At 39.6% G+C, this 22,968-nt stretch overlaps 1 protein-coding gene and 1 long non-coding RNA gene across 6 annotated transcripts in view; one reads left to right on the top strand and one right to left on the bottom strand.

The window, feature by feature from the left end:
- Psd3 (pleckstrin and Sec7 domain containing 3) overlaps nt 1–22,968 on the bottom strand; it is a 539,468-nt gene that overhangs the window by 343,922 nt on the left and 172,578 nt on the right. The window lies entirely within an intron of this gene.
- LOC121823378 (uncharacterized) lies at nt 1,085–22,664 on the top strand. 2 transcript variants are annotated; one of them, XR_013045272.1, is made up of 4 exons: nt 1,085–1,220; nt 2,361–2,426; nt 15,502–15,627; nt 22,586–22,664. It is a non-coding gene; the product is annotated as an uncharacterized LOC121823378 (long non-coding RNA). The 2 variants fall into 2 exon arrangements; XR_006064796.2 differs by lacking the exons at nt 15,502–15,627; nt 22,586–22,664 and adding an exon at nt 5,029–5,146.

The following is a 22,968-nucleotide window of genomic DNA, read 5'->3' as shown; positions in this document are numbered from 1 at the left end:
CATATGCTTGAGGATCTTGCTGCAATTCTGGTCCTGATTCAGCAGGTCTGGGGTCGTATCTAGGGCTGCATTTTCACAAACTTTTTAGCAATATTGATGCTACCGGTCCATGAAGCATATTTCAAACAATAAATAGATGGTGATACTAAAGAAATAGGTATTACTAATAAGCTTTGGGTTATGGTAGTCAACTGAATGAAAGGAATTCATGGAAGGTTTCTAGACAACAGAGACCTAAGCACATAAGAAAAACTAGGTAAGAAAAATAATTATGTCATATTATCAATCATTTTAATATCTGTCATTTTAGTATTTGCTCTGTTTTAATTAATTATATAAAATTCTGAGGCTATTTTGGCAAGGTCTCCATCTCAAATACATAATACATACATACATACATACATACATAAACACACAATACATATTGTTAATAATAGAACTGATAATTAGCAGATATAAACGAATGGATTAAGAGTTTTATTCTTCCTGCCCCTTATTTTCTCTTGCACATTCAGCTGAAACCATAGCTCAAGCTCCTGGAAGCTGTTTTATCATTGTTTCATGGCAACCAAGGGCACAGTTATGGATCTTCTCATTAAAATGACATAGGGGTAACCAAGAGTCATTCCCCTCCCTAACTCACTGAGCCTAACTCATTCAAATTCAGTAAGTAATGACTATCAGTTCTTGGAGCATGTATCATCGGAACACACCTCAGATACAGACTAAATACTCACACAGGAAAGAACGGTGGTTATTCAAAATGTGGAAACCTAACTCAACGCAGGGAAATGCAAAGGAGAAAAGGGCCTAGGCAAATCACCAGCAGCTAATTCTGTGTCAGGCATCACTTTCTGTCCCTCCCAATCACCATCAGTGTTGGGAGACTGACAGGAAGAAGCCAGCATTGCTGGAAATCTTTCAGTCTCTGTGTTACGAACTGGGAAGGGAGCTACAATAAAAAAAAAAAATAAAAAAAAAAATAAAAAAAAAAAGACAGGAATCACTTAGGTTAGGTGAGCTCAATTCCTCATCTCGGGCATTTTGCTAGTATCCTTTCCTCCCAACTGGCCCAGAACACAGCAGCTCCCAAAGTTCTCAGATGACTCTCTAGCAGGAAGTCGCTGCTTCCGAAGCTTATGACATCACCAACTTCCATGTGGACTGCAGAAGAGTTCAGAGAGCATCACAGAAGATCCAGGTGGCCTGGACTGTGAAAAGTGAGTCTTTGCCATGACACTTTCAATGTCTCGAGGCATAAAAAGGCACAGTCCATTAGAAGCTAACTTTAAAGACTTTCTATCAAAATTCTTTTCTTGAAATTTTATCAAAATTTCAGTTCTATATAGTCTGGCTTAAACTTGCTGTATCTTGACAGTTTGTTTTCAATGCCAGGATCAATCCCAGGGCCTCAACCAAGCTAGGTAAACACTTACTACTGAATCACTCCCCCAACCTCCTTCTCCATTTCTCTTCATATTTTTCCATTATTCTAACACAACCACACTCATCGACTCAGTGATGAACTGACTACATCAACCTTGTTTTTCTACCTTCTCCTTCCCTCTATAGTCCTAATTACAGAAACATCATACCAGTGAAACTAGAGTTCATCATTAATAATAACACTTATTTTTAAAAATTTTTTGAGACAATCTCTTGCAATGAGCCAGGTGGTGGTGGCACACACCTTTAATCCCAGCACTCAGGAGGTAGAGGCAGGCGGATCTCTGTGAGTTTGAGGCCAGCCTGGGCTACAAAGCAAGATCCAAGACAGGCACCAAAGCTACATAGAGAAACCCTGTCTCAAAAAACCAAAAACAAAAATCTTGCAATGTAACCCATGTTAGCCTTGAACCCACTGTGTAGCAGAGGTGCTAGGATTACAGGTGTGTGTGTGTGTGTGTGTGTGTGTGTGTGTGTGTGTGTGTGTGTGCCACAGCTAGTTACCTCTTTTCAAGGCCCAACACTAACTTACAAACTCCATCCCTGTAGACAACATTTAGGAGTTTGCCCATCCCTTGGGATGCACACATAACAACACTGCTGCTCCTCTTTCACTTGACATTTGGGAGAATGTCTCTCATTCAGTAAATGGTCCCCCTATCAAGATGAAGTAGACAGTAAGTCCCATGATCTTAGGTCACTCTCTTGGAGCATTCAGCCCTCAGATGAATGCTCAACAAAGATGTTGTTCAGTTACTACTTGAGTTTTGAAACTATCAATGTCAGCCTGTGGAGTGTGGTCCTAGGTAGGTAAGAAGGAATTGTAATGGGAAAGGAAAAGCATGACCAAGAGGTGCTTTCTCAAGGTTAACCTTTAGATTATGGTTATTAAAATCATTGTCATATCTGACTAGGATTCAAGAAATACGCAGCAAGGACAAGATCAAAGAGAAGCAGCAACAGAGAAAGCTACTTAAAAGGTGATCTGAAAAAGGGCTCTTTGAATGTCAGTCACAAATTAAAGCCAAAGTCATAGAATAATGGGAAATGGCCTCACAAAGACCAAACAACTAAAATAAATAAGGAAAGAAGAAAGTTGGTGAGGACTCTAAGTGGTGCTATAGTCAGTATGCTTGGGGACAAAGCTCACGGGATTGTCTCACTAGGAACAGGAGATGGGACCAGAAATGCACACAACGAAAGGGTGGTTGTCCAGCATCCAAGAGGCCCCAGGTTCAATCCACACCAGTGACAGAAAAGATAAACGAAGATAGAAAGACATTTTATATTCTGATTAACATATCTTAATTCATTCCTAATCAGAGTTCTAGATTAACTGATAAAGACAATTTAAGGAGCTATAATTATGGCTGAGGAGGGGGGACAAGAAATGAGAAATTGAAGAAATGAATGGTCAAGGGGTTTCTAGTATAAAAAATGAATTACTAATATTACAAAAGTTTAAAATGGTATTAAGAATTTTCTCTTTTCCTTGCATGTGTGTGGCATATCCATATGTGTACAGGGCAGATGTGTGATGAGGAGTGCACATGTACTTGTATATGTGTGCATGTGGAAACCCTAACTTGATAATATGTTTCTTCACTGGCTGCTCTCTACATTTATTTATATTCCACACCATGCCCCCTGCTCACTACCACTCTGTGGCAGATGGCACCTGGTTTGGGTAAATTATTTCCCACCTAATGTATCCCCCATAGGTGCAGTAACTCCTCAGGTGCAAAGGAAAGAAATATTTTAAGCAGGCAACATATATTTCTACATATTTAGACAAGACAGATTAATTAAAATAGTCCCTGATTCTAGTTTATTATTCTTTATTTGCCCACACAAACTTCCTTACAATCCAAAACCCTTATTGGTTTTTGGCCTTTTGTTGTTGTTGTTTTAATTTCAAAGACTGAGTTGCCTCAGAATCAGTTCTCAGAACAAGCAATGATTACTTCCTTGAAGAGTTACCTCCTGGGCTATTCTTGACTTCCCTAGGCAAGGCCTCCCTTGATCTCCAAAGCTGTTAAAATGTCCTGAGAGGCTTTGAATTACTTTTCTGCTAAGAGGCACAAAAGACTCCTGCATTTACATGGATTCTCAACTCATTACAAATTAGTGGTTTCTCTTTTATAACCCCTTTTACTTATTTTAAAACTCAAAGAAAGCATAACATTTAAATAAGGTAACCAAGATTGCTTCACAGGGTATACACCCTTATCCAGATTTTTAATCTCTTGTGCTGCTTTTAGGTTAGACTTTTTCATTTTCTTTCACAAATCTCAAATGTTAGTTAAAAATCCAATGTTTAAAATAGACTACTAAAATACAATTTCCATGACTACTTTATTCTTCATTGAAGCGCAGCTCATATAAAAGCTCATTCATGTTAAATTGCTATTTTTAAATGTGCCTAACTCCCCAACTCGTTGCTTAGAATATGTTAACAATTAGGCATTCTCTTTCTCTGGAATAAAAAAAAAGTTCAGAATTATTTTTCTTCCATCTAATTTCCTCCTCCCCACCCCAACTGCCATCCTGAATATCAACATTATTTTAAACTTTGCTGTTATCTATCACAATGGCTTCATTCATAGGTCATTCATAAATATCTTTCTGAACACTTGGGAATATGACTTTTAAACTCAGAGCCAGTGCTACAATTCAGAGGCTGTGTTACATGTGTTACAGGCTTGGGCCCTATTGGGAAGGGGTAGGATGTTTAGGAGGTAGGCCATGTGGAGAGAGGGGTCCTGTAGGGTATAAGAATGTATCCTTAAAAGGGATTGTGAACTGGAAGCTTTGTCTATGTTCTCCCTCCTCAGTCTGAATACTTGTGGCTCAGACTCTAAGAATTTCAATTAGCAACCCTCTGGCTACAGACCTTGGTTCTAATCCTGTGTTCACTTTTTAATAGCTACTCTTGTAATGTTAGTACTAGACACATCCATCTTACGTGTCTTGTCACTAAGATCCTGCACGTGTCAATCTGACAGAATCGCCTCCACAAGCTACAAAGCTGATACCCCAGCGTTAGAAGCACATGGGGGTCATTTCAGTATGACCCTCAAAGTGACTCTTACTCCAGTACTGATGATGTTCACAAGACTCTGTATCATTAACCAACAAGGGAACTGATCAAATGTTCATAGCCGTCACTCTTACCCTTTGTCTCTACCCAACAGCAGATCTATTGCTTTCTTTTATGACCTTGTCAAGTATGAGCAATGACCAAGCAAACAAATGAACCAACGAACAACCAAAGAACTGGTTTCCTCAATAGCTTTTCCTGAGAATTGACTGGGCACACCGAGAACTTTTCTTGTTAGTGTAGGAAAAAGGGGCTGGTATTTTCCCCAAGTATGCAAGTCTCCATCAAAAGATTCTATTTTATGCTATAATTGGAATTCCTTTTCTGCCTGATTTTGAGACGTTTGTAGATTTCTTAGATGGGAGTGGTCTTTTTATTGTATTAAGGTTCATTCTGAATAAAACTTTTTCTTTCTAAACAAACAAAAAAGTTGAGGGGCTTGGGAAGGAATTATGGAAGCTTACCCATCTTTTCTCTCTCAGTTTCAGTTCAAGATGTGACCATTTTGCTACTACATCTGTCCCCACCATGAAGTGCCAACATATGCTTCCCTAGCCAAACTCGAAAACTGTCAAGCATATAAATACTGCCTCTTTATAAGTTGTCTGCCTCCAGTATTTGATTGGAGCATGAAGATGAATAATACACTCAGTTATGCACGCCAGTTTATACTACCTGAAAATATATGAACACGTTAACACTAAAGGGTAAAAGAAGCCTCTCCAAATGGAATCAGGGAAAGCTCTACCTATGGAGAGAGGGCTGTGTCCTTCAGGAACCAGCAGCCCCATGGGACCCTTCACAAAGAAACCACAAGCTTGCCAGCCAGCCTTTTCCTCTCAAATCCCAACACATCAGTGCACATGACAGCATGCATCATACCCTCTGGTGAGAATGTACACACATTAAGTTACCAAGATGACAATTTACTACTCCATTTAAAGTATAAACACTTATAGATTATTAAAGAACTGAGTAGACAAAGAAGACCCTGTGAACCACAGAAAAAGTGTCCAGCCCCACTTTCATGGTTCAGGCTTATGTGATTTTTGCAGTGGATGGAAGTTAAAACATGTGACTAGACTCACTCCTCCATTCTGACACATGAATATTATCACTCCCACTAGATGGGCCTCAAGCTTAATATAGCTTTTTGCTTTATTGTCCAAAGCAACATGTGAACAAAATAAATGGAAACTTAATAGCAGAGTAAAAGCCAAGAGTTAAATAGCAATGTAACACCTGGGGTTCCCCATACCTACTCCTTCCATTGAGTTTAAGGCACATTACTAGCATGATCTCATTAATCCTTACAACACCCAATGAAAGGAGTAGGCAGCAAGCATTTTAATCCCCCTTTATAAGATGGAAAATGGGCTGCATAACTTTTCCCAGTATTAACTGCCAGCACTCAAGCCTATAGTTAGGCAAAGAGTTGACAGGCATCTCGGTAAACTGGAATACACTGGAACACTTTAAAGGAAATGCCTCTAAGATGAGGTGGATTCTCAGAAAAGCAGCTACACACTATATCGCCATTCCACTTCCCAGTCTTCACAGTCGATACTAGGCTGTCAAAGTAATTTTTTTAAAATGTGCACTTCCTATGATGGTTAATTTTGACTGTCAGCCTGACTAGATTGAGAGATACCTCAAAGATTAGTAAGGCACACTCTTCCATGTGTCTATGAGCATGTCTCCAGAGACAACTGACATGTGGGTCCATAACTGAGGGAGAAAATTAAAAAGATGAAAAAACTAGTCACAGGAGTCTCTCTCTCTCTCTCTCTCTCTCTCTCTCTCTCTCTCTCTCTCTCTCTGTGTGTGTGTGTGTGTGTGTGTGTGTGTGTGTGTGTGTGTGTGTGTGTGTGTGTTTCCCAGAGGTGAACAAGCTTCCTCTGACACACCCTTCTACTGTGAGTTTGTGCTTTGCTAAAGACCCAGAAACATGGAGTCAGCCTCCCATGGACTAAAGCTCTGTAAGTTGTGAGCCAAAATCAAGCTTCCCTCCTTTTAGTTTGTTTCCCTCAGGCACCCGTCACAATAATAGGGAACTCAAAACCTCCCTAGACTTCAGGAAACCATGTAGGCCTACAACTGTGCTTCTAAAACATTGGTCTCTTAGAGTTCTCAGTATTACTAGGCAGGAGGCCAAAGAGGGACCCGTTGGTCGTTGACCAATAGGAAGGTTTTCTTGGCACTCAGTTTGAACAGATGGTCATTTAAAATCTCATTTTAGGGGCTACGAGAGAAACGGCTTAGTTAATAAAGTGTTTGCCACACAAGCATGAGGACCTGACCTCAGATTCTGGAAGCCATGTACATAAAAGCCTCCCCACACATCGGTAATCCTAACTCTAGGAATAAATAGATAGGCAATCCCTGGGACTCAGTGGCCAGCCTGCCTAACCAAGTCCATGAGCCCCAGGTTCAGTGAGAAACCATGTTTCAAAAGTTCATGTGGAAGAGATCAAAGAAGATGCCCAACACCGTCTGACCTATAACCTACACACACACACAGACACAGACAGACACACACACACACACACACAGAGACACACACCACACACCACACACACACACACAGACACACACACACACAGAGACACACACACACAGACACACACCACACACCACACACACACACACAGACACACACACACACACAGAGACACACACACACAGACACACACCACACACCACACACACACACAGACACACACACACAGAGACACACACACAGACACACACACAAATTGACTTTATTTTAAAATGTATTTTGAAATGAAGTGTCAAATGGACATGAACTTCTTTTTAAAATCAACCATAAAAGAAATGATCAATCAAGTTAGGTATAGAGTTGGAAGTGCATAAACGTAATATGCAGATTATGAGGGAAATCAGCTGATGGTGCAAACACAAGGATTTTTCTAAGAATTATTTGTGCAAGTTCAAAATTAAGAGGAGGTACGGAAGGCACTTACAAGTAAACCCTCCAAGATATAAGAATAATTACTTCCAACAACAAAGATGATTGACAAGAAGCTAGAGAAATATCTAAGTCTAAAACACCAGATGGCAGGGGCAGAAGGGTGATGAGTTTGGGTTCAGCCTGGTCTACAGAGCAAGTTAAAAAAAAAAGCCAGGGTTACATAGTGAAACTCTTCCCAATAAAACAAGAAGATGAAGAAAGAGGGAAGGAGGACGAGGAGGAGGACGGGAAGAAGAGGGAAAGAAGAAGAAGAGGAAGAGGAGAAGGAAGAGGAGGAGGAGAAATAAAAAGACCAACCACCAAACTCAACCACACACTTTTAAAGAACTCACCAAACAGCCTTGGGCACCCAAGACATTAAATCCCCCCTCTTCACAGCAGTTCCAGACTTAGGAATAAATCAGAAACCTATGCCCATGTTCCTACTGCTCCTGAAACTGCCAAACACAGAACACCTTCCTGCTCTCCCTTGTTTGGGGATCCTATATCCCTAAGAAGGAACTAACTCACTGACCCTTTGAGAGGTGTGCGGGAGCTTACTTGTACACACCAATACAAAACTGCACACTGCTTCTGGGTTATTGGGAGCCCCTGACCTCAGTAACAGTCACCCCCTAGTTCACCCAATAAGATTTCCAGCTCAGGAAATTCCTCCCAAGTCCATTATGACTCAGCAAAATAGTCTGGTGCTGAGAAAAGTTTTACTAGACAATAAACACTATATGGAAACTGTAAACATTGTTTTTAGAACAGACTATAAATATCTAAATGCAATGTTCTCATTCAAACAGTCACCACCACAAGCTAGTCATCTAGAATCCCTATTTTAAAATAACTTACAGTAGATTATTTATTAACTATATGGCCTTTTGAAGTGAGAAGTGTATGGTAGGTAGCAAAAGGAAACAAAGAAAACCCACCTCATTTCCCCCAAATAACTACCTGACCACTGGCAAACCAACCTTTCTTGTGACATTTGCAATTGAACTGTGTACAAGCTGCAGGATTACTAATTAGTCCTTTAAAACATGTCCTGTGTTCTACCAGCCAGCATTCCGGCATGTCCCCTGCCTGCCTGCCTTCTCTTAACAGTCAGTACCTACTTGGAAAGGGTAAAAAATTCTTCCAAGCAGTCCTCTGAAAGTTAAACAGTTAAGGATGAGAAGAGATCATTTCCAACTACACATAAACAGCAGTTATCCACCCAAGGGAGGACATTCCTTAACAAGAACATGCAGACCTTACATGTGTGTAGGCGGCAATGAATGAACACCAGTGTCCTAGTGGATGACTTGGAAATTGTCAAATAAACTTGTACCTTTGAGGTTCCTGGTCAAAGGCAAGAAACTGGCCCAGTTTTCTGCTCGTGAAATTTAAAGTAGCTCATTGTCTGCAGAGAGAGGGGATCCCAGACTCAGGCTCGGACTAAACAGAACACAACACAGCCCAGGTGCCGCCACACAATGATACTTCACTCTAACAGAATGTCACCTCCAAGTTCATCGCTCTGAACTCTAATACCATCATCTAGATACTGGTCCATCACAGACAGGTCCTTAGAACCAATCACCTGAGAAAATGACTGAGTTGACCAGATTGGCTGTGCTCAGCTGACATGCCCAATCTGATGAGCAGAGGTGACAAGGGAGTCACAGCCACTGGCTGTGTACAGGGAGGTAAGCTCACCTCCCATCCTTTGAGTAGATGGGACAGGAGACTGGCACAAAAAAGAAAAAAAAATGATAAACTTTCTGCCACTATAGGATTGGAAGATAGGATTCATTTGAAGGATCTCTTCTAGTCTGTGTAATACTATCAAGAGTTAAGATAAACGTGCAATAGGATAACATTGATAGGAAAGGCTGTATCATACTGAACAGAAAAGAGAGCGATGGATTTTACTGATTCAAATATAAAAAAAATGGAGAGTCTATTTCTGCGATCTATTTCCACTTTAAAAATGATCTAATGATAGATATTCACCAAAAAGAACAAAAAAAAAATGTGTCTCGGTGTTAATTAGGCTCCTACTTTACTTACGTTCTTACAGATTGATTTACCTTTCCAGTCTGGGCTTTTAAAAACCAAGTGGTATTAACTGTCCTAACGATACTGAATAAAATAGTTCTGTAATGTTGAAAACAACAGGGGAGAGAAGGATATCCGAAACTGTCATGTTCGGTAAGAACACACATTTTGTTACTCAAAAGAGCAGAGACATAACCAAGGAGTAGAAATTAAACAGATTTTAATTTGATACACATAATCCCTCTGAAGATTTGAGTGAACCCAATAATGTGACAAGATACAAAATAAACTGTGGGGATCCCTGCCATTGAAGATACAGGAGAAGGCAATGGCTAAGAACACCGTTCAGGGGACTAAATGTTTAGGTTGCCTAAAATTCTTATGGTGAAATCCCAACCCCAATGTGATGATAGGCCATGAGATAAGGCCTTTGGAAGGTACCTGATCAGTAGGCACTTTCCCCACAGTTCTAAGGGTTGCAAGTCCAGATCAAGGGGGCCTCCAGGGCTTGTTTCTAGTGAGGGCACTCTCCTTGGCTTGCAGACAGAGCCCTCTCCCTGGCTCTCTCATGACTGCTGTGCTCTCACATGACCTTCCCTTTATGCATTCACACTCCTTCTATCTCATCGTACAAGAACACACTGGTGGACTATGGGCCCCACTCTTATAATTACATTTAACCTTAATTATCTTCAAGTACAGTCATCATACAGTGTACTGGTCCTCCACCTTCCTAATGCTGCAACCCTTTGGTGACCCCCCAACCATAAAAAATATTTTTGTTGCTACTTCATAATTGTAATTTTGCTACTGTTATGACTTGTAATGTAAATATTTGTGTTTTCCAATGGTCTTAGGTGACCTCTGAGAAAGGGTTGTTCGACACCCCCTCCAAAGGGGTCACGACCCATAGGTTGGGAACCACTGATATAATTGGTTATGATTTCAATGTAACAAATTTTAGGGAGAGGCAATTGAGTTCATCATAGAACCTAATCTTAAGTATACGAAGGGCTGCATCTAAAACTGAAGCTGATATTTCTCTACTGTTCTATAAGGCAGGAGTGGACACAGCAGGATAGCAGAGCTAGAGGAGAGAGAAACTAACAAACTTTCAGCAACTATATGTTATTGAGAAACTGTGGGCCAAAACATTACTTTAGGGTAGAAACGAGTAGTGTGAACATTTACTACTGTCCTTATCTAGAGGCTGGCTCTTGCTCAGGGTCACACTGATATGCAGCAGTGAGACATGTTCCTAAGTAGTCAAACTCCATAGGCATCTCACCCAGCTCGTATTATATTCAACAGCCTGCAACATAATTAAGAAAATAACTCCATTTACCAATGGGAAATCGGAAGAAAATTAAAACACTAACAATCACATTCACACCGTTGGCTCTTTTCCTTATCTATCCATTGCTTCTCTATGCTGTCGGAATTAAGCTGCATGGAAAGTCAAGGAGGTGGATGGTGTAAATGAAGAAAGAGGCTCCAAAAGCTCCTTTAAAGCCATGGTGACTAGAAACACAAAAGCACCAAGATTCAGACCACAGTCAAGTGACTTCACATGGGAAACCCTCAGTTCTATTGTGTGAACTATAACCTACTCCTACTGCACTCTTGGCCTGGGGCCTGGAACTGACAGACTTCAAAATGTCCTGGATTTGAGTATACTTCCAAGTGAAGGGCAAATGTAATCTATGTTTTTCTTTCAAGAGGGGAAGCAATCCAAGGAGAGAAATTACTACGAAACAAAATCAAGGTTTCTGTCACCAAGTCCTGTGGCCATCTGACAAATACTTATGGCCAAGGGAACACAAACAGCAGTGGGCAAAAAGGGAATCTCACTCATCAAGACACTACATTCTAGACTGAGAACAATCAAACTCCAGATAGACTCAAATACAGAACATGTCAAGGAAAAAGAAGAAAGAAAGAAAGAAAGAAAGAAAGAAAGAAAGAAAGAAAGAAAGAAAGAAAGAAAGAAAGAAAGAAAGAAAGAAAGAAAGAAAGAGAAAGAAAGAAAAAGAGAAAGAAAGAAAGAAAGAAAGAAAGAGAAAGAGAGAGAGAGAAAGAAAGAAAGAAAGAAAGAAAGAAAGAAAGAAAGAAAGAAAGAAAGAAAGAAAGAAAGAAAGAAAGAAAGAAAGAAAGAAAGAAGGGGCAGAGGATGCAATGGGTACTACTTGAGCAACAGTGGTCAAGGGACAGTTTGGTTTAAAGGAGGACAAAAGAGCAGAAAGCCACATAGTTATGACACCCAGCAGGTCCTGCAGTTGTTAAGTGCAGACCAGTACTTCCTTGTTTTTTACTGGAGGAAAGGGTGGATCACAGTGCTAACTGCAAACAAAAGGCTTCAGAGAAAAGAAAGTAAGAAGTCTTTTTCCCTTGACTGCAAGGAAAGCAGTGACCATGGCCTGTTGCCATGGTGTTAGGCTACTAGAGAAAGCAGTGTTCCAAGCTCCAGGGGATGAAGAAAAAGGGACAGGTGAGGAGAACAGGCCAACAGAAACTTCTCTCCCTGAAGTGCTGAGGTCTGCAGGGGACAGGCAGCAAGCAAAGCTTTCAAATGAAGCACAGGGTGTGGAAGTGGGGGGTGAGGGTGGGAGGAGCCAGGGGTCACTGCTATTCTGAGAAGGGTCTTTGCCTGACCATGTTTTCCATCTCTGATGCATTAAGACACCTACTGGAATAAGTAGAAAAATAAAATAAAAGAAGAGCAAATTTCTCAAGTATTCCACATCACATTACACTATTTGCCAGAATATAGCCTCCATTTCAACCTAGCAGCAAGTTAATGAATTACTTTTTTTTTTTTCAGTTTTTTGTTTGTTTTGTTTTTTGTTTTTTAGTTTTTCGAGACAGGGTTTCTCTGTGTAGCCTTCACTGTCCTAGAACTCTCTCTGTAGACCAGGCTGGCCTCCAACTGATACAGATCTGCCTGCCTCTGCCTCCCCAGTGCTGAGATTAAAGTCTTGCACCACCACTAGCCAGCATGAACGAATGACCTTAAACAAGGGATGACTGAGGAGCAGAAGACTATGTGGTGGAAGGGAAGAAAGGCGTGGTACAAGGTTAGTCAGGAAGGGTACAGGCTATTACTGATATGCATAACCACCAGTCATATGACCCATTCCAGACTCCTGTATTTCCTCTCTAATATTGAACCACAGATTAAACCAGATAAGAAGCACTAAGCTAATATCAAAGCAAGCTAATAAACATTCATTTCTTTCCATAAACACGTCCAACACCTTTTAATCAAATATCATCACTGATAGGAAGCTAGGTGCGTTCATTCTACTACTAGATCAGTGTATACTTGTACATAAAGTGAAAATCCTCCTTAAAGCACAAACAGCAAATTCAAAACAAAAGAAATATTAACTACAAATAAACATATCAAAAAATATTTCAATCTTAATGCATACTCAAAGAAATACAGTTTGGTCAAGATTTTCTAAATAATGAATAATATCATGGATATTATTGGGAAATGGGTATTAGATCATACCCTGTGGATCAAGTTTCTTATAGTCCACTAATTAGAGGCATAAAATGCATATCTACTTCCTTCTACTATTTATATGTCCAGGAAGTTTCTTAAGAAAACAATAAGTGGAATTACTGAATATTATAATGAAAAGCTGGAAGTAAAAGTCCCACTATTAATGTAATGGAAAATCAACAATTAAAATTAAAAATGCTTATGCTGGAAAAATATTTGCAATGCATATGAAAATTTTTCTTTATTTTAAAGAGTTCATAAAAATCATTTAAAAGGGCTAGAGAGATGGTTCAGTGGTTAAAGAATTCTTGCTGCTCTTACAAAGTACCCAGGTCCAGTTTCCAGCACTCATACCAGGCAATTTACAACTACATGTCACTCTAGTTCCAATGAACTAGACACATTCTTCTGGTCTCTGAAGACATTAGCACACATGTGATACAGACAGACAGACACTCACACATATACATAAAATGAATAAATCTATTTTAAATCATTTTTAAAACAAACTATCCAAAAAAATGAATAGAAGTATAGCTACGGTTTGAATCTGTCTCCTCCAAAACTCATGCTGAAATTCAACTGTCATGTGACAATAACAAGAGGAAGAGCCTTTAACTGGTGCTTAGGTCACGAGGGCTATGCGTCGTGTATGGGTGAGTGCAGTTATGGCCAGGGTCACTAAATAAAGGTGAGAGTTCAGTGTGATATCTGTCTTAGGCATGCTTGTTTGCCTTCTGCCATGTCATAACTCAGCATGAAGGCCTTGTGCCATGTATGGGCTTGCCAGGCTCCAGAGCCAGATGCCAAACAAACTTTTGTTGTTTACAGATTACCCAGTCTGTGGAATTGTTATACCACAGAAAATGACTGAAGGAATTTGCAGGAAAAGTAACAGAAATGATCAGTAAGCATGCACTATTCAACCGTACCCATCATTCAATGTACAAATTAATGCAGCATACCACTTTTTAACTTCTTAATGGTTGTTCCATCTAAGGTTTAGCTTGAAAGAGGCACTTTTACGGTCTCACAGTGCAAGTGTATGCAGCCATGAGGACTGTCAGGACCGCCTCATCTTCAGCACTGGAACAATGGCTACTTATTCCCTTGACGTTTGTCATATACATATGAGTCGTTGAGAGCAAATCTCCAGGAACGTTGGGTTCAAATCTTGGACTTCACATACCATATGGTGAAAGAAGACCTGCTGAATCTCTCCAGCTTTATTTTGTTCAAGTGTAACAGAGACAATAGCAGTACATGGTTCATAAGGATATTTTAAAGACTACATAAATTTCTCATACAATATAAGGTCCACTCACAAGAAATGACTAATTTTACTATGTAATAGTTAAACTTATCATTCAATACAAACTAGTACTACAAGAATACTGGTGTTTATCATTGAAAATATCTGTACACAATGAAACTGTCTGCCAACACTGAATTCAAAAATTAAGCCAAACCAATAATCAATATCTATATAGTTATTATGAGATAGCTCTATGTATGTTGATAAAGATCTCTTAAGTTTATTATGCTATGTGTATATGTGTTGGGAGTACTGAGTATTTAACTAAATTCTTTTTTTGTGTGTGGTTTTTCAAGACAGGGTTTCTCAGTGTAGCTTTGGTGCCTGTCCTGGAACTCACTCTGCAGACCAGGCTGGCCTCAAACTCATTAGAGATCCACCTGCCTCACCTCCTGAGTTCTGGGATTAAAGGCATGTGCCACCCTTTAAAGATATTGGAAACTGTGTATGATCCCTTTTGTTTTGGCACAGATGAATAGATAACATATTCTAAAACTGCCATCAAGGTTGACTGGTTGTTTTCATGTTAAAACCCTAAAGGTATGATATTGTATCTTAAAAACAAATAGCCTTAGGAGCCAAGTAATCTGAATCCTAGTCTGGGTACAACTGTGTTTGGGGATATATTTAAACACTTAGCCCCAATATAGCAGGATTAATGATAACATCCACTTCTTACAGCTTCTCTGGGATGTAAAGAAGGCAATGAAAATAAACAGCCTTTAGTACACACCATGCAACCAGTTAGTTACTTGTTCGATTGCTAATCATTTTAATATGTTAACCTGAGTAGGAAGATAATGGACCTTTTTAAAATTTTTCCTTATACTTAGCTTTATTTGAAAAGACTGAAACACAAAGATTTGTCTTTCAAAAAAAAACAAAATTCTATTTTATATAACAGATGTATAAAATGCATCAAGTGAGAAACACTAATTCAAAGCACCACACACATTATGGACTCGTTTTTTTATGAAAGTCATTTAACACTACATGAATAAACATGTAAAATGTTCAGATGTGCACAAAATAGTATTTAGTGGTTTCTCTGGCAGATAAATTATAGATAATTTACATTGCTTTCTCTTATCCTTATTTTCTGATTTTTCTAGAATATGTACTGCTTATCTAATGAAATTTTAGCTAAGAGTTTACTTCCAACCATAGAAGCCAATAAAGGAAGAGGCCAAATAGACTATCAATGGGAAACCCAGAGATAGATGAGCCTCGAAGTAAAAGTAAGTGACCAGTAAAAGCTAACCAGTAGCTAACTTGCCATTTCCTTTAGGTCAGTTCCTACTTGACTCAGGGAAGTATGCTAAGATTTCAAACTCAGAATGGAGACCAGGTAAGTTCTCTAGGAGTAAAAACTGGGAACACAGCTTATGGCTGAAGTCAGCTACAAGTCCAGAGGGCACTGTGAGCAAGGTTGCAGCAGCAGCCATGCCCACATGTTGCTGGGTTTCAACAAGTTTCGCAGCAACAAATCAATAAAAGACTGAGTGAACTGGCAAGGAATAACTAATGCATTCGATCTGCTCCATGAGTTTCTAGTGTAACCTCTCTTAAAATGTCAAGCGCTGAATAAGCAGAGCGATCTGGAATTGGAGGGAGATATAAAAGTAGAAAGGAAAGGGGGGGGTCCTGTTGCTAAGGTTTGAAAACTATGAAACTTGACAGTCAACCATGCATAGTATTTGAGCTTACTTTTCTCTCCCTGGCATGGCATGAGGCAGCTACATGTACTGGTTAGAAAATGATAGTCGCCGGACGGTGGTGGAGCACACGCCTTTAATCCCAGCACTTGGGAGGCAGAGGCATGTGGATCTCTGTGAGTTCGAAAGTTCGAGGCCAGTCTGGTCTACAAAGTGAGTTCCAGGAAACGCGCAAAAGTACACAGAGAAACCCTGTCTCAAAAAAACCAAAAAAAAGAAAGAAAGAAAGAAAGAAAGAAAGAAAGAAAGAAAGAAAGAAAGAAAGAAAGAAAGAAAGAAAGAAAGAAAGAAAGAAAGAAAGAAAGAAAGAGACGGAGGGAGGGAGGGAGAGAGAAGAGACAGAGAGAGAGAGAGAGAGAGAGAGAGAGAGAGAGAGAGAGAGAGAGAGAGAAGAAAAGAAAGAGAGAGAAAACAGTAGTCAACAAACCTAGACACAGAAACAGCAACCTCAAGATGGGTTAGGAATGAGCAGGGAATGGCAAGAATAGGATGCCCCTTGTCTCCACCATGGCCAGGCTTCATAGATGCACCAGAAACTGTTCAGATCACTGCATTACTGGGACCACTTTCTAGGGGAAGCAAAGCAGACCACCTTTTGACTTTACCAGCCTCTCTGTTCTCTCTTACTGTCTGTCTCTTTCCTCTTTCCTTCCCTCCCTCATTTTTCTCTTCCCATCAATGTTAGTACCCCAAGGAGCAAGAGGCCAGAGCTACAGGACTAGGCAGCAACAAGCCACTCCTCCAAGAAGGAAAGCCATAACAACTGTAATGTCTATATCCTTCTATCTGAATGAAACCCATCATTCACCCCCATCCCTGCCTAACCACGGGTCCTTTTCTCATCTGCAAGATGATTGGCTAAAAGGGATTCTCAGATCTTTTTCCTGCTTCAAAATTCTGTACTTCTACAAAGTCCAAATGAAATCACTGAATATGAGAACCATTAGGACACCGTAGGGAGGCAGCATAAAGCCATTTTTAATTTCTCACTTAATGCTTCCCAAATATCTACTGCCAAGAAGTATATCCAATCTGTGTTCATGTTTTGATTTTCATACAGTATAACTGAAAGCAAAGTATCTTCCCTAGAGCTTAATTCTACAGCACCCTCTACTCATTACAAGTAGCTCTTATATGAAATCGGGTGCATTTTAGCTTAGACAAGCACATTCCCATTTAACAAGAAAATGTTTGCCATTTGGATCAATAGCATCAATAGTACTTTTCACACACACAAAAAAAAATAGACGTCATAGCTTTGATATAGTTAATTGCATACTTCTTTCCAAGAAAAAAAGTTTTAGTATTTTGCTGTTAACTTTTATTACAGCTTTATAGGACTGAGACATTCATTCCAGTATTAAATAAATCATGCTTTTACACATCAGTCATCAATCAAGGCAATACCAAGACCTCCACAGACTTGCCTACAGGTCTATCTTTGGTGACATTCTCAATAACATTCCTCTTTCCCACATTCTCATGTATGCCAAGGTTTGAGTCAAGCTGCCAGAAAACAACCACCACAGTAGTACAGTTTTAAATCCCCTGTACTGCCCAATTAAAAAACAAGAAAAAATATCTAAGGAAACTATTTATTTGATCATTTGAGGAAACAATTTTCAGTTTTTAAATGAAGTGCCAATTCCATATTATCTGAAAGTATTACTCTAATAATAGTCTATTAATATTCCATAAAACAGTAAAAAAATAAGCTTTGAAGTTTTTTCTCCCAAAATATTAAAGTATTATAACAATGTATTTCATTTTACCAGAGCCAATCAACTATTTCTTAAATAGTATGATCTGAATGAACACTTAACTATAAATTAGTATCACTGTTAAAATTATATTATTAAGCTTTGCTATCAATAGCTTGCTTCATTTTACCACCAAATATGCTATTTAAAAATAGAGTCAGCCCAGCACCTTGCCACATTCCTATATTTCCAGTTTTTTAGGAGTCTAGGGTAGAAAGATAGCTTGAGCCTAGGAACTGAAGGCAACTAAACAACATAATATGACTCCATATCAAAATAAATATATACAAACTAAGAGTTGAGCTTTTTGTAAAGTTTCTAAACCATTAAATACATGGTAGCATAGCAATGGACTTGCTGCATAATGATGCAATAAAATCCATTTATTTTGGATAAATTGTTGTGGGCTGATACTGAACCCAGGAAGTTTATTTTTAAAAGAAACTCTTATGATACTTTCACACAGAAAGTAACTGAAATTAGGTTAACATTGGAGGTCTTGGAAAAACTACATTAATGGCTAGGTAAGGATTACTACAATTAGAACTTCAATTATAAAGTTTCCAAAGGCGCCTGAAATGAACCCCACACTTGGGTGCTTAGTAATTTGTTTCTGTCTATTTTATTTCATTTCTACCATGAACCACTGAGTACTTCATTTAGATAACACTAAATTTAAGATAATTAGCTCATTTATTCCCCCCAAATAATCCTACAGTGGTTGACACTGTTATCTTTGGTTTTCTATCAGAAATATTAGTACAGTAATCAGGAGCTCCAGAAAGGTCCACCAGAGTCTCTGTCTCACTACACTTTCTTACTGACGCCCCCTGAGGTAAGCAAGCATGGCCACACAGGAACAAAGCAGTCAGTGTCTGCCAAATCAGTCACACAAGCATTTGAATGTGCTACACCCCACATGCAAAGCTAGCAGCTATGGTGACTGATGCTGTTTCTGAAAAGGTGGGATGCTTCACATATTGCCGAATGCCCTAAAGAATGGGGCTAGTCAGCCCAATGCATCCATTTGCAACGTAAGAATCAAGTAGATAGACAGACAGACAGACAAGTAACCTTTAGAGAAAACTCAAATGTGGTAGGGTGAGCAAAGACATGAGTGAGGAAGGAAATGAAGAAGGAAGTCAGCTCACTTCTGAGCCCCACACTATTGTGCCCACCGTGATAATGGGGCCACAAGGATACCACGATGTCTGTGAGGCCTACACTGGAGCATGGTGACTTTACCAAGAATCACAACAGACCAGTGTTTTCCAAACAGAACAGGGTACTGACACCTATGAACTCTCAGTGGTCTGACATCTTGTATAAGACCTGCACAAGGATGCAGTCTTTCAACAAATACTGATACAGTACCTACCATGTACCAAGCATCAGGCTGCAGCTGTCGAAATGAAACTTGCTAGATTATCTTTCAATCCTTTGCATCTAATAGTACCTGACACACAGTAAGTACCAAGAAATGCTAAAGACAAATGCGAACAATTTGGTTGTCTAGAAATGGCCAGAAAAGGCTGTCACTAGTAAACGTGCTTCTGAACTATCCAAATATAGCACCGAGATTCTTTGCAAAGACGGAAGGTACCTGTTTCCAGGGGCTCCACTGAACCAGTGTATTGAAACAAGAGGAGGAAAAGCCTATCCCAAAACTATCGAGACATGTCTGCCTCTCTGTTATCTAAGAAACAGATTTTAAAAAAACAGGCAAATAAATCTCTACTTTGAAAAATAAATAAATCTGCACATGTGAAACCTGCTTTTCATCAATCAAATCAACTAGGAAAGGAGGTATTTCTAGGCCATTACCCAGGGGTCCACCATAACAATTATAAAATGGCTTACCTAATTAGATTAATCATTGCTTCCTTTCCACATGATTGTGGCTAATTACCCAACTCAAGACTGTTCACCCTGCCCCCATGCCAAGTCCTTCCAAAGATCTACTTCCAGACATGCAAATGAAAGCCAGTTTTCCAGAAGAAAGCATGTCAAAACAGGTCTTGATTTATTGGGGGGGGGGAGTTGAAAAGATGGCAAAGCATTGAGACATTTTCCTTAGAAACCTAGGAAACAGAAGTAAGTGCTCTAATATGCCTTCAAAGGGATACACAAAAACTTTGATTTCTAAAATTCTCTTAATCATCACTTTTCAATAACTATAGAAAAATGATACCCACACATATGTTTGTGTATTCAGATAGTGCCAGTTTGTAGAAGGGAGTTTGCCATTTTCACAGGGGTGGGGCTTTCAACCTGAGACCAAACCAGGACCAAGCATACCACAAGAGTGCCACATAAACAGAGGCCTACACAAGAGAAGCCCAGATAGCTGTGGTATGGCTTCTGTGAAGAGTCTCTTTAGGTCTGCCTCTGTCCAATTCCTCCTGTTTAAAAAAAAAATCACTCTAACAAAGAGGTCTTTTGCTCCTTTATGTTTCCTCTCAAGGCTGTGAGCCTTCGGATCAACTACCCACCTAAATTTATGACTAACCAAGTCATAAGCCTACTATGTGCCTTAATGAGCGCATCTAGAATCAGTGATGGATAGGAATGTGGCTAATATTTATTCTAATCTTATAATCTAGGTGTGAGGCATTTAGCACCACAAAACAATATCCAACAAACAGATGGCGATGTTTTGGCACATTGTGGGGTCTTTAGGAGGCAACACCCACCTGACCAAAGATGATGAGCAGGGGCAGGCCTTCGATAGCTAAACTGGTCTCCAGTTCCCACTGCTCTCTCTGTCTCCTGTGTTAACACCATGTGAACCAGACTGGACTGCACATTCTGGGTGCTATACACAGAAATGTCCGGCTTTGCCTTCTCTGCCTTGATGGGTTGTGACCCTGTGACACTGAGAACCAAAATGAATTGTTTCCTCCCTTAAGTAGTTTCTACCAAGTATGTGGGTCACAGCAACACAAAAAGTAACTAACACAAGAATGGCAGGCCCATGAGGTCTGTGAATCAAGCCAGGCATCTACGTCATTCTGCTCATAACACCCCATCTGACCGTCAAGCTCTGATCATCAACATCAGGGTGTCTGCTCATAACACCCCATCTGACGGTCAAGCTCTGTTCATCTACATCAGGGTGTCTCATTTGTCTTTCTACTTCTGCATCTCAACTACTACGACCTTGAGAGTCCAAACCATCTCTCACCTACAGGCCCCTAAGAGATTTCCCTGGTTCCTTCCCTGCCTTCTCCAACATTCTCCAGACTGCTAAAAAGCTAACCTGCTAAAATTCCACCTGTAACTACCCGCTTTCACTGTTTAAGATCTAAACACCTAAGTAAGATCCTTCATGATCTAACCTCACTTACTTTTCCAGGCCAGTCTCCACTTTTACATCCCATCCTACCTACTCAGGCCACACACCTCTCAGCTGGTTGTTCATATGCTAACTTCTTCCCTCCACACGCCTTTTGTCTCTAAGGCATATGCTTCCTCTGGCCAGCCCCATCTCATCTGCCACAGACATCTGTTGTTTCTGCCTGCCAAGCATCTTTCCTCTGGCCTCTTCCTAAAACCATCTCTCTCTCATTCTCACTGTACGTGATTTGACTTAAACCGCCAATTTCCGAGCATCCCAGTCCAGGGCCATGAATGTGAACACATGACACAGACCATCAAGGTACTCTATCCACAATTCACCAACCCATAACTCAAGTCAGACTTAATCAGAATTAATCAGAAGGAGATTTCTGGAAATCCGGGAACAGAGACACTGTCAGTCAGATGATGAATATATCACTGTTACATTAAGCAGTGGGCACACTGTGGCAGGGGGAATGTTAGGTCACAGGCTTTGTCACTTATGATTCAAAGCTGGCCAAGTACTGTGTCTTAAGTGAGGATCAAAATCCAGAAAACATATTGGACAAGGAAAGAGTCAAGTCTCTAATCGTGGTTCTGCAAATTACTATCTACAAGGTCCTGAGTGAGTCAATTAACTTTTATAGCTCTGCTTTCTCACTGGGGGAACACAAAGTAGGATTACATATTTCCTAAGGACCAATCACACCTATGAGTCCACAACCTCTTTAAGACAATCTAGACTTTTAGTGGCTATACCAAAGTCAGGCCTTTCAAGCATCATTTTAAAGCTAGGTGTGCTAATAGAAGCACTTGGAGGATGCATATAAGTTCAAAACTAGACTGGCTGCCACAGTGAGACTGTCTGTAAAGAAATGAAAAAGTAACACAGTAAAGGTATAGAAGTTTCTTTCCATCTGCTACTGTGTGATGTGGAGATGTAAACTGATACTACCTTTACAAGAGAGAATCAAGCCTTTGATTCACACTCCACTTTAGGACAGTGGATGAGGGCAATAATCAGAGATGCAGGTCAAAGTTTATATAGCTACTAATACTCAGTAGTCATCACATTACAGTGTTTTGCCTCAAAGTGAAAAACTTGGAATATCCTAAACCTCCAACAACAATGAACTGACTAAATAAATTATGGTATAGTCTTAAGATTAAATACTATTCATTTAAAAACATATTTGCAAATGGTTTTAATGATGTGGGGAAATGTTCATAATATAATGCTAAGCACAGTAAAACACAACATAAAATAATGTATACCGTATGATGCACATACTCAGAATAAAGCAAAAAATGGAAATGCCTCAAGAAGATTATCAGTTTTAACTCCAGAAATTACAACTAATTTTCTTTTTCTTTTTCTATAGATACATCTGGATAGCTTGAGTTATCTACTATTATCAGGGCATTGTTTATAAACAGTAAAATGTATTATTTATTCATTCATTCATTTATTCATTTATTTTGAGGTAGACTCTCACTATATAAACCAAGCTCACCTCAAACATTAAAGGCATGCACCACCAGCACCAGTATTGTTGTGGTTTTTTTCACTTTAAAGTGGAATTTTTTTTAATTCATTGCACAGCCTAAGAAAAGGTCATTCACGCTTGTGAAACATAATGCCTCCATGCATCTACCTTATCTGCAATCTACAGTCCCCATGATGATCACATTCACAAAGGGATTGACTAAGAAAGCTGAAACGTAACATTAACACAGGAACACAGTGATCTCAGCACTTGCTAAT

This window comes from Peromyscus maniculatus, chromosome 17 (genome assembly GCF_049852395.1).
Source record: "Peromyscus maniculatus bairdii isolate BWxNUB_F1_BW_parent chromosome 17, HU_Pman_BW_mat_3.1, whole genome shotgun sequence".
Taxonomy (NCBI): Eukaryota; Metazoa; Chordata; class Mammalia; order Rodentia; family Cricetidae; genus Peromyscus; species Peromyscus maniculatus.
The sequence above is the reverse complement of the archived record's forward strand: the minus strand, read 5'-3'. Positions and strand labels throughout refer to the sequence as shown.